This window comes from Oenanthe melanoleuca, chromosome 1A (assembly GCF_029582105.1).
Source record: "Oenanthe melanoleuca isolate GR-GAL-2019-014 chromosome 1A, OMel1.0, whole genome shotgun sequence".
Lineage (NCBI taxonomy): Eukaryota > Metazoa > Chordata > Aves > Passeriformes > Muscicapidae > Oenanthe > Oenanthe melanoleuca.
The window spans coordinates 58,495,212-58,507,711 of record NC_079334.1 but is presented as its reverse complement, the minus strand read 5'-3'; the positions used below and the strand labels follow the sequence as shown (position 1 = coordinate 58,507,711).

Below are 12,500 nucleotides of genomic sequence, written 5' to 3'. Positions count from 1 at the left end.
TCATTCTTTCCTTTACTTTAGTATTATCATTGTCAGTTGCTCTTAATGAGAAGCCATATGCAAGATGTGCATTAGTACATCTATCATTAGTAGCTATAATGTGATTAAAGATGGAGAAAAAGCTGTGCTTTTAATAAGCTCTGGAATCACATATTTGAAAGCATATGGCTAAGAATACAGAAAAAAAAAATAAAATGACACCTTTGAAGAGGGTTCATTTCAAATAATAGCCTGTATTTTTTAGGTAGAAAATGAACATTAAAATCTGTGCATCATTTAAACAAACTAGTACTAATGAATGAAGTTAGACTATTCACTTTGTGAATGGCCAATATATAGAAGGTTATTCATGTGAATATGGGGGCTTTTTTCAATTGCATTAGGAAAAGTTCTGTGTGCTTTAATGAATACTGCTAATATAGATTCTAAAATAATTTGGTTTAAAGCTTTTTCATTGTATGGCCACAACATATACTCAGGTGTTATTCTGACCAGATAGGTGGAGTTTTTTCTCCCTTTTAAAAGCATCATTTTTTGTAACCAGTTCTACCGTGCATCCTTGTCACTGAGTCTTCTCTTTTATTCTCCTATCTCACAGACATTTTAACCTGACAAATGGGTTTGCAACGTGAAAGATTCTTATATTCAGTGACCTGTAACTGATGGACAGCAAAAGCTCCAGAAACAGCTTCAAAATAAAAATAGAAAAATAGAAACAAACAAAAAAATTGTCAAAAGAAATATATTACATAAGAAGGTGGGCAAAGGAAGCAGAGTTCTGTATCCACATCTCCTTTCCTAAGTTTAGATCAGCTGTTAGCAATGCAGGTTCATTCACACTTCTTGGCTGGTTGTTGCATCTCTATCTCTCTGTTTCACAGGTGCATCTCTACAGCAAAAGATGCAAAAACCAGGGCAGTGCTACTTGCACAATTCTCTGATCCTAGGCTTTCAGCACTGAGGATAGCAATCCATGCTTTTGTGGTGGGATCTTATCAGAACACTTTCCAGCTAAGAGTCATTCTGATGACCTACTTGTCTCCATTATTGTTTTTTCTTTCTGTTTCCTCCTGCTTGAACACCCATCTTTAATTTAAGCTTTACCGACAAATGTTAAGCATGGTGCAAATCATGCTTATGAAAAGAAATAATGCACATAACTCCAGCCCTATTCCCACTCATGAAACCAAGAAAAGAAAAATAAAAACAGATAGACTGTTGCAAAAAATAGATCATTAAATAAACATGTTACCTGTAGGGCACTTAGATGTAGTAAGCAAACATATTCCACAAATAACATTTTGTTTTCAATCTACATATAGCCAGGAAAAGCCCTGATAGAGACTTATCCATATTGATACAAAGCTCCCTATTTTGCAGAAATAAATACAATAATTACCTTAAAGTAATAGAGCTGAAACTATACTAGTGGTTTTATAAAATAGTATAATTGAATTAATGAAATCTCTAACTGAAAACAGCTTTGGGTAGGGAAACCAAAGTCTGTATGTTTACTCTATTAGTGGGCACTGCAATAATCTGAGTCCACCACAACACATTCAAAAGGTTCTAAGGTCTAAATACATGTAAAAGTGTTAGGCATTACAAATGGAGACTATAATAAAGTAAAAGCTATGATTACAGGAAAATAGATGTAAATAAAGAACTGGAATGGAGCCATCTCTTGTAAAAGAAAAGAAAAGTAGATCCATTTCAGAGAAAGGTAAGTATGGAAGAAGTACAATATGCTAATAATAGCAAAGAGAAGTTAAACAAAGCAATGATGAAACAAAATGAAGAAAGTGACATCAAAATCAGGACATCCTTATGAAAATTTCAGTTTGCTCTTCAGTGAGACTTGGGAGCAGGCAAAGAACAGACTCATAGAACAAGCCCAGGAAGTGATGATCTTCCACTGCCCCTGCCAAAACTGTCTGGATTGTAAATATTGATGCAAGAAGGAAAAACATTTTATGAAGTTTATTATCACATCACCATTTCCAATCATAATTGGTTTATTATTCTGGTCTCCCCACTGGGATGGCATGCTAGGCCATCCACACAACCCTGTTATGTTTTTGTTGGAAGCAAATTCACCAAGGAACACCCCATTTTAGGATTACAAGATCTAAAGTAGTCCTTAATTGCACTTCATGACAGACAAAGCTTTCTACTTTGATTTTCTGCTGAATATTTCTGGGAACTAGAAAGGTGGAAGAGCAGTGATTTGATGTCATACAGAGTTCATCAGTTTTCCAATCCTATTGCTCTTCTGCTCAGGGATCCCTTTCTTCAGCCTGGATGGACACTGCATTAAGTTCTTGAGGTTCAACAAATTATTTCCTTAAAAGCAGGTTTAAACTTTCATAATCTTGTTGCACTTTGTCATGGCACCTTCACATACATTGAGACTTTTATTTGAGCCCATAGACTCTGAAGAAAGCCCAAGCATATATCCTGGTTTAACTTGGATTCATCTATCACTAGACATGGGAAGGAAATGCCCAGAGGTCTACAGGAAACTGATTCTTCTCCTGCATCCTCTGCCCACATGGTTGTTAAACTATCCTCAACAGCCATAAGTGCACCCACAGCCATGAGTGCAGCTTTGTATAAAATCATATGTCAGGTCATACACCCCAATTAACTGTGGCAAGATTTTATTGCAATTTATGAATAAGATATATGGCAGCTCCTTACAGGAGACTGCTGTAAGGAAGAACCTCATCACTACACTGGAATTAAATACTGACAGTGTATAGATGTATAAAATGTATCTAATGCATGTAAATACTGACTTAATTCTGACAGCTGAGCAGAGAGCAAGCTACAGTGGTGAATTCTGGAAAACCTATCTGCCTGTGCTCCATAAGCAAGGATGTATTAAAATAACCATAAAAAAGTTCAGAGAACTGTTAGTGGCTTTGTTATCAATTCCTAGACTGGCAGATGTCTCAGCACATCAGGATTCCATTTCTCAAGCAATCCTAACATCAGGGAAATTAGTTGGTGATGACAATATTAAGAATAAAGCTGCAGTCTCAGAGTAGGGCAAGAACATGGCACACACATTGTCAGTGACAGTCACAGTGAGTTGAATCTGTCACCAGAGATGAGGGACAAAACACAGACAATGTGGAGCACAGTCCCCACAGCCTTTGAAGATTCAGACACTACTGGGAACAATTTTACAGGTCTATTTAGATAAGGCTCATGCTAACTTTGGATTTTATGCTAGCCTTATGCTGAGGACAATGATTGGCAGAGTTCTGCTTGCAGATCTCTATCCCTTCCTCTCTTAGAAGGAAGGGATAAGTTCCTTACTGCTCTCAGGGGGATTGTTAAACATGGTCATAGTGTTTGCTAGACATGAGATATGATCAACAGATCTCTTATTGCCTTGAATGATATCTCCAGCAGCCAGCATGTTTATTGAAATCAGTGTCAAACAAAGAGCCTGTGGCTGAGGGCTGAAAAGGTACATAATAACATGAAATTCTTGAAGAATGAGGGTGAAATGTGCTTTTTTATAGACAGTGTCGTGAGCTGCATCCTTTTTTTCACATCTTCCACAAAGCCATACATTTCATCTCTGACATCTCTAGTTTCATTGTCTTGTCAACTCATTTTTCTCAGTCCTCATGTACCATTTAGCCCTATCTGCAGCTTCCTCATATCTCCTTATGCTACATTATTTTTCTCATTTTAATGTATATTTTTCTTATATTTTGGCAGGACAGACATCTGAAATCCAGACACAGCAGAATTCTATATCTTTCATGCTCTGCAGTTCTGCTTTTCCTTCTCCTTTTTTCCTGTTTGTTGCATTTCTGTAGTTTGCATTTCTCTTTTTCTTTCAGTCATACCCTGCTGGAGATAAAACAATGGACAGGAGGCTCCTACTCCTATAGTGTGAATTATGAGCTTCTGTGTGGTTGCATAAGAGCCTGTGTGCCCTTGCTTGGTTGTTCCAGCTTGCTGAGTGAGCAGCACAGTGATGCTCACACCAGTAACCAAAATGCTGTGATCAGGTTCATGGTATTCTGCAAAACAGTTTGTGTATTTAATAATTTCCCCATAATAATACAGTTCACACTAATCTTATTTGTGGTTATTTGGAAACCTTCATCCGCCCACACCAAGAATTATTTCTAGCAAAAGGAGTTGGATGTTCAAGAGCCAAGGGTCAAAAAATCAGGCAGAAAGAAGGATTCTGTCTCTTATTTGGAAGGAAACAGAATTAAGGTTTCAAATCACAGAGTACATAATTTTTTTTAAATTATATTGAAAACTGCTGTCAAACCCAGGTATGAGCATTCAGCAACATGCAAAACTGACATTTTCCTCTTTGTATGTGTCCTAAATCATATTTGAAAAAGAGTTGCACGGCTCCTATCCAACTCATAATCTGATATTAAAACCCTCTCTTGAGCCATGGGAGAAATAGCTTTAAGCTCCTCTGAAAAGTCTGGAGTGCAGGCTTCTGAGCAGTAGGGTGGCATGTAATAGCTGGCTATTGCTAACTATGTGTCACAGAATAAGTTTGCTACCATGAAGACTTTTAAGGCTTCTCAAAGGAGCAGCTGGTATGCAACCATCTGGGCTCTCTAGATGCTGTGCAACTGTGGAGTTTAACAAGGTAACATAAACCTGTCTCCCTGGAATTTGACATTTCCAAACACCTCAAGTCAGGGCACCGTGAAATCACTTAAGTTGTTCTGGGTTCAGTGAATAGATAGTCAGAGATGAGTTAATTAGGACCCTACAGTGTTTGGAAAGTCTTTTTATGCCATCCAAAACAGAAATCTCTCTCTTGTTTCATCATGATGATTTTTCCATTTCACCTTTCTTTATTGCTAGGTGTTGCATACATTTAGCTTGGTGGTCATCTAGCCACTTAATCACTGTATCTCTTTTTTGCAGCCCTTGATTTTTAGGTTCTTATGAGATCAGTCGTCTGTTTCCACCAAATAAGGAATCATTCCCTTTCTGAGGCTATTACATCATACAGCTTTCATAGACATGTTTTTTTTTAAGTCCATACTGACATGTGCAAAATATCTTCATTCTTTTTTAAAATTATTTTTCAGTTGCTGTTGTCTTGCATCTTGCACATGACAAAATCCAACAGAAATACCTGAACTACCACATACCATTTTCCTGGATTCCTATTGCACAACCAAATATTGCACCAGAAACCATATGCACTTTCTGTAATTTTATCCATAGGAACCTTCTAGCATTTTCTGGTCTCCATACATTATGTTGTATTTCTTCAGTCTGTCCAGAACAAAGTCTTAGCAGGGTTATCTCAGCTGTTTGTAGCCCTGTTGCTAAAGGAATATGGAAAATGGGTAAATATGAAAAACCACTGATCATCAACAGCACTGATTGTTTTCTGTCAGTGACCATCAAATCAAATCAAATCTTAAAAGAAAGAATGAACAATTTCTTAGTCTACAGTAAATGAAAATCCTTGAAAGCACTTTGCCATGCAGACTCCACAATCTGCACTGACTCCTCACTTGTGTAAAGCCTCTCCAAGTTTTCTTGTTAATGAAGGACAGAGCAGCTATTTGGGATGCTCCATCAGTGATTAGCCCCACATTAAAGGATGATTTCCTACAGTCTGCAGTGGAAAACACCTAAGGTTGCAATCAGTAAGTGCAGTTAGCAAGAAGTAGTTCAGCTCAGCTTGAGGGTGATTAGAACAAAAAGCATTAAAAATAGAGAGGAACAGTTGTCACATGGTAAAGAGAGTAGTTGACAGATACAGACATTTCTTTATCCAATCAAGAAAGCTGCAGCAGAGAAATAGGAAGAATACAGGAATAGCTTGATCAGTCATGAGTTTTTACAAACATTTAAGTCAATCCCAGTATCCAAAAATTAATGAAAGATTTACCAGATTAATCTTTAATTTCTGTTATAGCATACTTTGCAATCCCATTTTAGATTGAAGAGAAAGCACAAGACTGACATACTGCTGAGTGACTCATAAAAATCCTGAGGTTCTCCAGGTCTTAAAAAGCAGTGAAGTTTATGTTCAGAATATTGGAGGAAAGTGGCTATTGCTGCTGGGAAGGCTCTTTGCAAGTTTACTCTAATCACAGCAAACACAAAGGTAGGAGGAGCAGTGATAGGTCCTAAGAGCCAGAAAGATCTTCTCCACAAGGTGTGCTGGCACAGCAGGGATTCACCTGCTGAACCCTTGACACGAGTGAGAGCTGGAGAAGGCTGTCAGAAACCCCACTGAAAAGTCACTAATATTTGGAATAATCCCACACTTCAGGGGCAGAACTACACTCCAGGAGCATACAGTGCTCCACCAGCAGCAGCTTAACTAAGGTTTTGTGCACACATCTGGAAGACAAATGCCCACAGAGTGATTCATGCCAGTTAAGTAGCCCATCTTTTCTACACAAGTAGCACTTACTCTTAAATCCTGCAGCATACCTGGCTTACTTTATGCAGTAATATAAATCTTACCTTCATAATAAGCATTCAGTGAATGTCAATGCTGTCATTGCAATGGAACAAAAAGACAAAGATATTCCTAGTCCCATCCATTTATTCTGTGATTTGTGATCCATCTGAGCAGGAAGATGTTAGCTATGCTTTCCCACCGAATTGCATGTCCCTTTGGGGTAATCTAACTCACACTCCAATTCCCTACTACATACATCACTGTCCAACCTCACTTGTAGTGAGGCTAGGTGTGATTGATCTGAACTCAGAGAATTCAACTGGGATGCTCAAGCACATGAGCTGGATGCCAGCCTGTGGCAAGAGGAGCTCAATGCTGGGTTAGTGTAATTGGCAGAACTCAAGGAAGAATATATTGACATGCAGACATAAAGCTGATCAACATTCTACTGTCTGCACAACAAAGAAATGCAAACTGAGGCCCTCAGGGATCCTGAATATATTTTGACAGTATAAAAACTTAATAAATCAAGAGCACATTAACTGTAGGTGAACTATTATTCAGCATTTCTCAAAAAATCTGTGTGTGCTTTTTAGAATTTGTTTGCAGAAAGGTAAGGAGAAAGGAGTATTCCTCTCACACATTTAATTAACATCCTTCTTACAAAAATGTATCCAGCTTGGCACATTCAAAGCATCCTTCTAACTCTATGCCTAGTAGCAAAATCTTTCAAGCCAGCTGTGAAAAAAAGAATCAAGTTAATAATCTTGATAAAAATAGTTGAGTATTAAATTTTAAGATTAAAATAGTTGGCAGGCAGGCATCGTATTTAAATCTGGAGTTTATGGAATATTTATGAGGGTTTTCATAATTAACCCTAACTTAAAAATTAAGAATCAAATGCTGGAAAAAAAAATTAGCACAACACGTAATGCTGCTCTGTTACCTAAAACACTTTATCCAGCAACAGGTATCAACTTGTCATCTGTGTCTTCCCAAATCTCCCAAGTGGAAACTGGGAGAGGTCCTCTCTGAAAGTAAAAGGATAGACATGAGGCCCATTGCTCTGGCCCACCAACCTGGCATCCTCATTCTAACAAGGACAAGTAAAGGATGCTTAGAAAAGGAATGTAGGACAAGTATGAAATTATTCTTAACTGCATATAACATCCAAGACCCTGGCAGTCATAAGTTTATAGATTTTTCTATTCTAGGACTCAGTGTTAGGACTATTTTTAACCATTTATTTGAATGTACTCATGCTTTTGACATTTCAGATAGAATGTGTCAATGGATGCCAAGTCTAGGTGCCTGCATTGTTTGGGAAAAAAACTCCTTTTATTTTGTTTATAGTTACAATATAATAACCTTACTTCATCATTCTCAATATCATTCTTTATTCTATTGATCTGTATCATATGCACTTTTTCCCCTCTGAACTTTACCAGTCTATTGCATCTTGCATCAAAAGGGAGCTGCTACCTCTGACCAGCCTCACTGGCCTCCTCCAAACCATTTCTCAATGAATCAGACTCATTTGGAGGTGGAATCACCAGAACATTTTGCAGTTTTGAGGATACTGGTACTCCTAAATGACTCAACAATGGCTTCTCCTTTATTCTTCACTTTCCCTCTAACAATTATCACTGTACAGCAGGTGTATCCCCCTAACAGTCTGGATTTTTGGCTGTGCTGACATTTTCAGCTTAGGGAGTTAAGCACAAGAACTGTGGGATCTCTTTTCAGGGGTGATGGCTGATTCAGAGTGATGGAGTAGGTAGTTTTCCACATGTACTATACTTGGTGCTTGGCCCTCAGCACCACTGGATTTCACATGCTGCTTTAGCACACAGGATTGTGCTATCTTTTTTTAGAGCTTTTAAGTTTAGATATGACAATACTGCATGGTAATGTGCTGTCTGCAAATCCTATCACTTCTTCCCCACACCATTTGCAAGTAGGCTGAGCAGAATAATCACTGTGGTAAAGTCTTTTGATTGTGAAAATTGACCACTTATTTAAAGCATTTTTTCCTAGAATTTAATCTCCTGCCTAGAAGACCATATTCTTTTTCATCCCACAGCAAAGCCTCTATTGAAGACTTTACTGTAAAAAGCTTTCTGAAAATGTCAGTATACTAACCAGATCACATTAATATATATAGTCATTGAGAGGTCCAGTGACCTGCAATAGATCTGTGAGGAATGGCTTCCCTCTACAATAGCCACACTGACCCTTTCCCACTATATCATCATTATTCACGTGCCAGCTAAGCCTCACCATCCTTACTGCTTCCTTCCATCTGCTCAATTGAACATGAGACTTGCTTGGTTACTTTCCAAGACCATTCTTAAAGACTGGTGTCACACTTGCCACTTCCCATTCCTTTGAAATTCAGCAATTTACTGATTTAAGCAGTAGATTATATCCTATAGCTACTGGCTGAACAGCTTCATATCCAAATTCCTTTAGAACTGAGGCTAAAAGTCATCTGCTTCTGGTGGTTTCTCTCTGTCCATTTCATCAGTCTGTTATAAAATCTTTGCCACTAACCCTGCTGTTGGAGTCAGTTCCTCACTCAACCCTGCAGTGAGCAGACCCTCTGCAGGAGTTTTGCTGCCCTCCTCTTCAGTGAACATTGATGCAAAGAATTAATCTGTTTTCTGCAGTCTTTTCTACCTCTCAAAATTCTCTTTTGAGATCTGACAGACTCCATGCCTCTAGTACGCTTGAAAATGTCTTTTTAGATCTTACATTTCAGCATTTTTCCTCGTCAAAATCTTTTTGTGGTTTCATCTTTATCTTGTTGGAGTTTTTGTTCTTTTCTCTTTTGCTACATGGATGCAACTTTGGATGAAGGAGTCTCCATGCTCAGGTTTCTCTGTAGGATCTATAAAACCAGCTGGTCAGATCTTGAATTTGCTTTGCTTTTGCCTGATTAGAACTGCCTGAGAGCATCAGGAAGATACCAGAAAATTTTCTTCCTTTTCCTAGTCTCTATTGGTTCTCATCCCTGATTGTAAAGGTGAAGTACATGTTTTTAATACTACATTATGCTACAATGAGTTATCCCACCTCTGTTTTCAAAAAGTAATAGTCTAACAAATACAGTAGGACAATGCATTTTCCTTTTATCTTTGACACCTTTATTTCACATATATATGGATTTTTTTGCAGCAATGTTGTGAAAGGCATCAAGTGTACCAGAAATCCACTTTGCTGTCTTTTCAGCCCTGAAAATTTCATTTTTCCTCTCACACTCCCCATGCAAACATGCACATTTTCCTCTTTCCAAGCTCTCTTTCTCAAATAGCACTGCTGTTTCTCTCTCTCTCAGGAAAGCATGAAAAAGGAAAAAGAAAGAAGCTAGAACTCCTGCTGAGGAATGGTGTGAAGGCCTTTTCTTGCTCTGCACCATGTCCTATGTCCCCTCTTTCCCCCTTCTTTTGGGCAGGAGTCAAGACTGTCTCCCTGTGGGAACAAAGGGTCTGGAATTTCAAGGGGTGAGAAGCCTTAGCTGCTTAAATAGCTGGTTGGCCACAGAAAAAAAAATACTTTTTCACTCCAAACTTTTATGTGGTTGTTCAAAACTAGCACAAGACATGTTATTGTAATTCCCCCAAAGAGAAATACCAGGTCTCCTGCTGAGGCATCCAAGCTCACGGATCTAAAATGCACTGGAGGGAGTCCAAGATTACCAAAACCCCACAGCTTTGCTCAGGCTGTGTATCACACCTGGGATTTCCAGGCAGTACAGGTTCTCTGCTGTGAGGAAATTTGCACAGCACACATCCAGCCTGTGCCTAACTCCAGGCTATTACACTAGAGCTTGACAGTACTTGGAAATTCACCAAAATAGATACTCTGGAGTTGCCTTTTAGTCTTCAAGTACAGACAATTTTTCAGCCTTTTGGACCAACTGACAATAACAACCACAACAAATAACATGTCAGAATGTTTCAGTTATAAAAATAGAATGCCCATATAAAAAATAATTAAATGTGATTAGTCTCTTTCCTGAGGTGTAATTATAAAATGCATTAATAAAATGTCAGATAGCAATGCCCTCCACACAAATCATTTGAGGCTGCTTTTATCATTAGATTTAACACAGACTGAAAATGTGCATACACAATTAATTTAATTTCATGCAACTAGGAGCCATACACCTGCTTAGAGACTGTTCCTTACACGCCAATGGAGGCAACATGCACAAGGCTCTCATCCATAGTTTAAAAGCACATTCAAGCAAGGAAAAACCTCTTTGCTATACTAAAGCTATATTTGTTTCCTTTCTGGTTCACCCTGTTTCTGAAACTCTGTTTGTGTGTATAGTTGGCTTTTTTTAACAAGACCAGTAATAATTGCTTTAAAATAAGGCAAGAACAAAGGCTCTGCAGATAAACCCACGTGTGCTTCAGGCACTTTATTCTAATGATTTGGAGAAGCTTTACAATTTTCTTTCTAATTAACCTATCAATAGTGATGTCACTTAAACATTCCTTAGGAATATTATCTTCTCATTATTGCCAGAAAACATGTTGCCCAATTTTATAGCTCAGTTGTTCTTACACATGGATGAAGCATCTGAATTAACTTGAACTGAAACAGATTTTTTAAAGAAACACTTTCTGTACACAGAACTACTTTCATGATTACATTTTAAGCACTAATATTCAAATTTCAAAACATTGAGAGGGTGAAGAATTCAGTGTTTGCTTTGTGCTTGCACATTGTGAGAATACAATAGAGGACTATTCTGCTTACCAGGTGGCATTGGGTTAGGAGGAGAACCAGTGGGCTTGCATAGGTATTTATCCCAAACAGCATGCAAATTCAGCAATGGTCATATTCTTCAGGAAGAAAGAAACACAATGCAAAATCAATGTGTATAAAATTTCCAGATTAATAGCTGCAAAGAGCACATTTCTTCAGAACAAATCCAGCTCAGGCAGCAGCCAGGCAAGCTTCCCAGGCTGTCTTGCCAACATGCTTCACCCTTAAGCTGCTGAGAACATCTGGAGGACATAGAGTTAGATCACTCCTGCTTTGTAGTCTTTGCTGAAGGCTGCCAGGAAGGATTAAAAGCCAGAGCTGATGCCAGTTTGGGGATGCAGGGCTTGCCTGTTGGGGCTGGGAAAGGGTATATCCATCTGTTTCATGTGCTTAAAGAAACATGAAGAAGAAAAAGAGGTCTACTGCCTCATGAGAATGTGGAGATGGCTGAAATATTCAGTGTTTTCTTTGTCTCAGTCTCCATTGAGATGTTCAGAAGAAACATAAACAAAGAGAAATTAATAAAACAGAATAAGGAGAAAACTGTTTAAAGCATACTTAGGTTCAGGTTTGCAGAACTTGCTGATGTTCATGTATGTTCAATGACTAAGGTAAGTAAATTTATAGACTATTAATAATTATATCTAAGAATTCATGGAGAACAAGAAAGTTAAATTAGAAGAGGCAAAACATATACCCTATTTTTAAAGTCAAATAAAGAAAATCTCCTTTAACTTTTGTAATCAGAAATAATCTCTGACAAGTTGTCAAAGAGTTGAGAAAGTTCACTGACATATGAACTGTGGAAAGCAAATCTTGTCACGCCAGTTTAATTATCCTTTCTTATGTCTGATTTTCATTCTTATTTCTATGTGAAAAAAGGGGGAGGAGAATGTACAATCTTCCTTTCATCTTTCAACGCTACCTTTTATGAAATTCACATAAAAGGTTGAGGAAAAAGGCTCTAGGTGGAATCCCTTTTAACATGGTTACTGGCAATAATTCCTTTCAAAGGCTGCTCTGAATGATTTGCTCCTTAATAGTAATTAAAAGTGTGGTTCTGAGGTGTCTGGGATGAAACCAACTCAGTTCAATATTCCATTAATAACTGGAGACCTATGATAAATAATAAAATGAAATTTGCTGATGCCATTATGTTACTATTCATAGGAAGTTTGAGAAACTCTTCAAAATAAAAATTTTGGACTAAAGCAGTCAATCTGATAAAATTCACCAAGGTGCACAGTGCTCAGTTTAGGGCAGAGAAATCAAATGCACAATGAAAAATGTGAGATAA

The 12,500-nt window shown here is 37.9% G+C and overlaps 1 protein-coding gene across 4 annotated transcripts in view; it reads left to right on the top strand.

Annotated features, from left to right (window-relative positions):
• MAGI2 (membrane associated guanylate kinase, WW and PDZ domain containing 2) overlaps positions 1–12,500 on the top strand; it is a 677,636-nt gene that overhangs the window by 638,828 nt on the left and 26,308 nt on the right. The window lies entirely within an intron of this gene.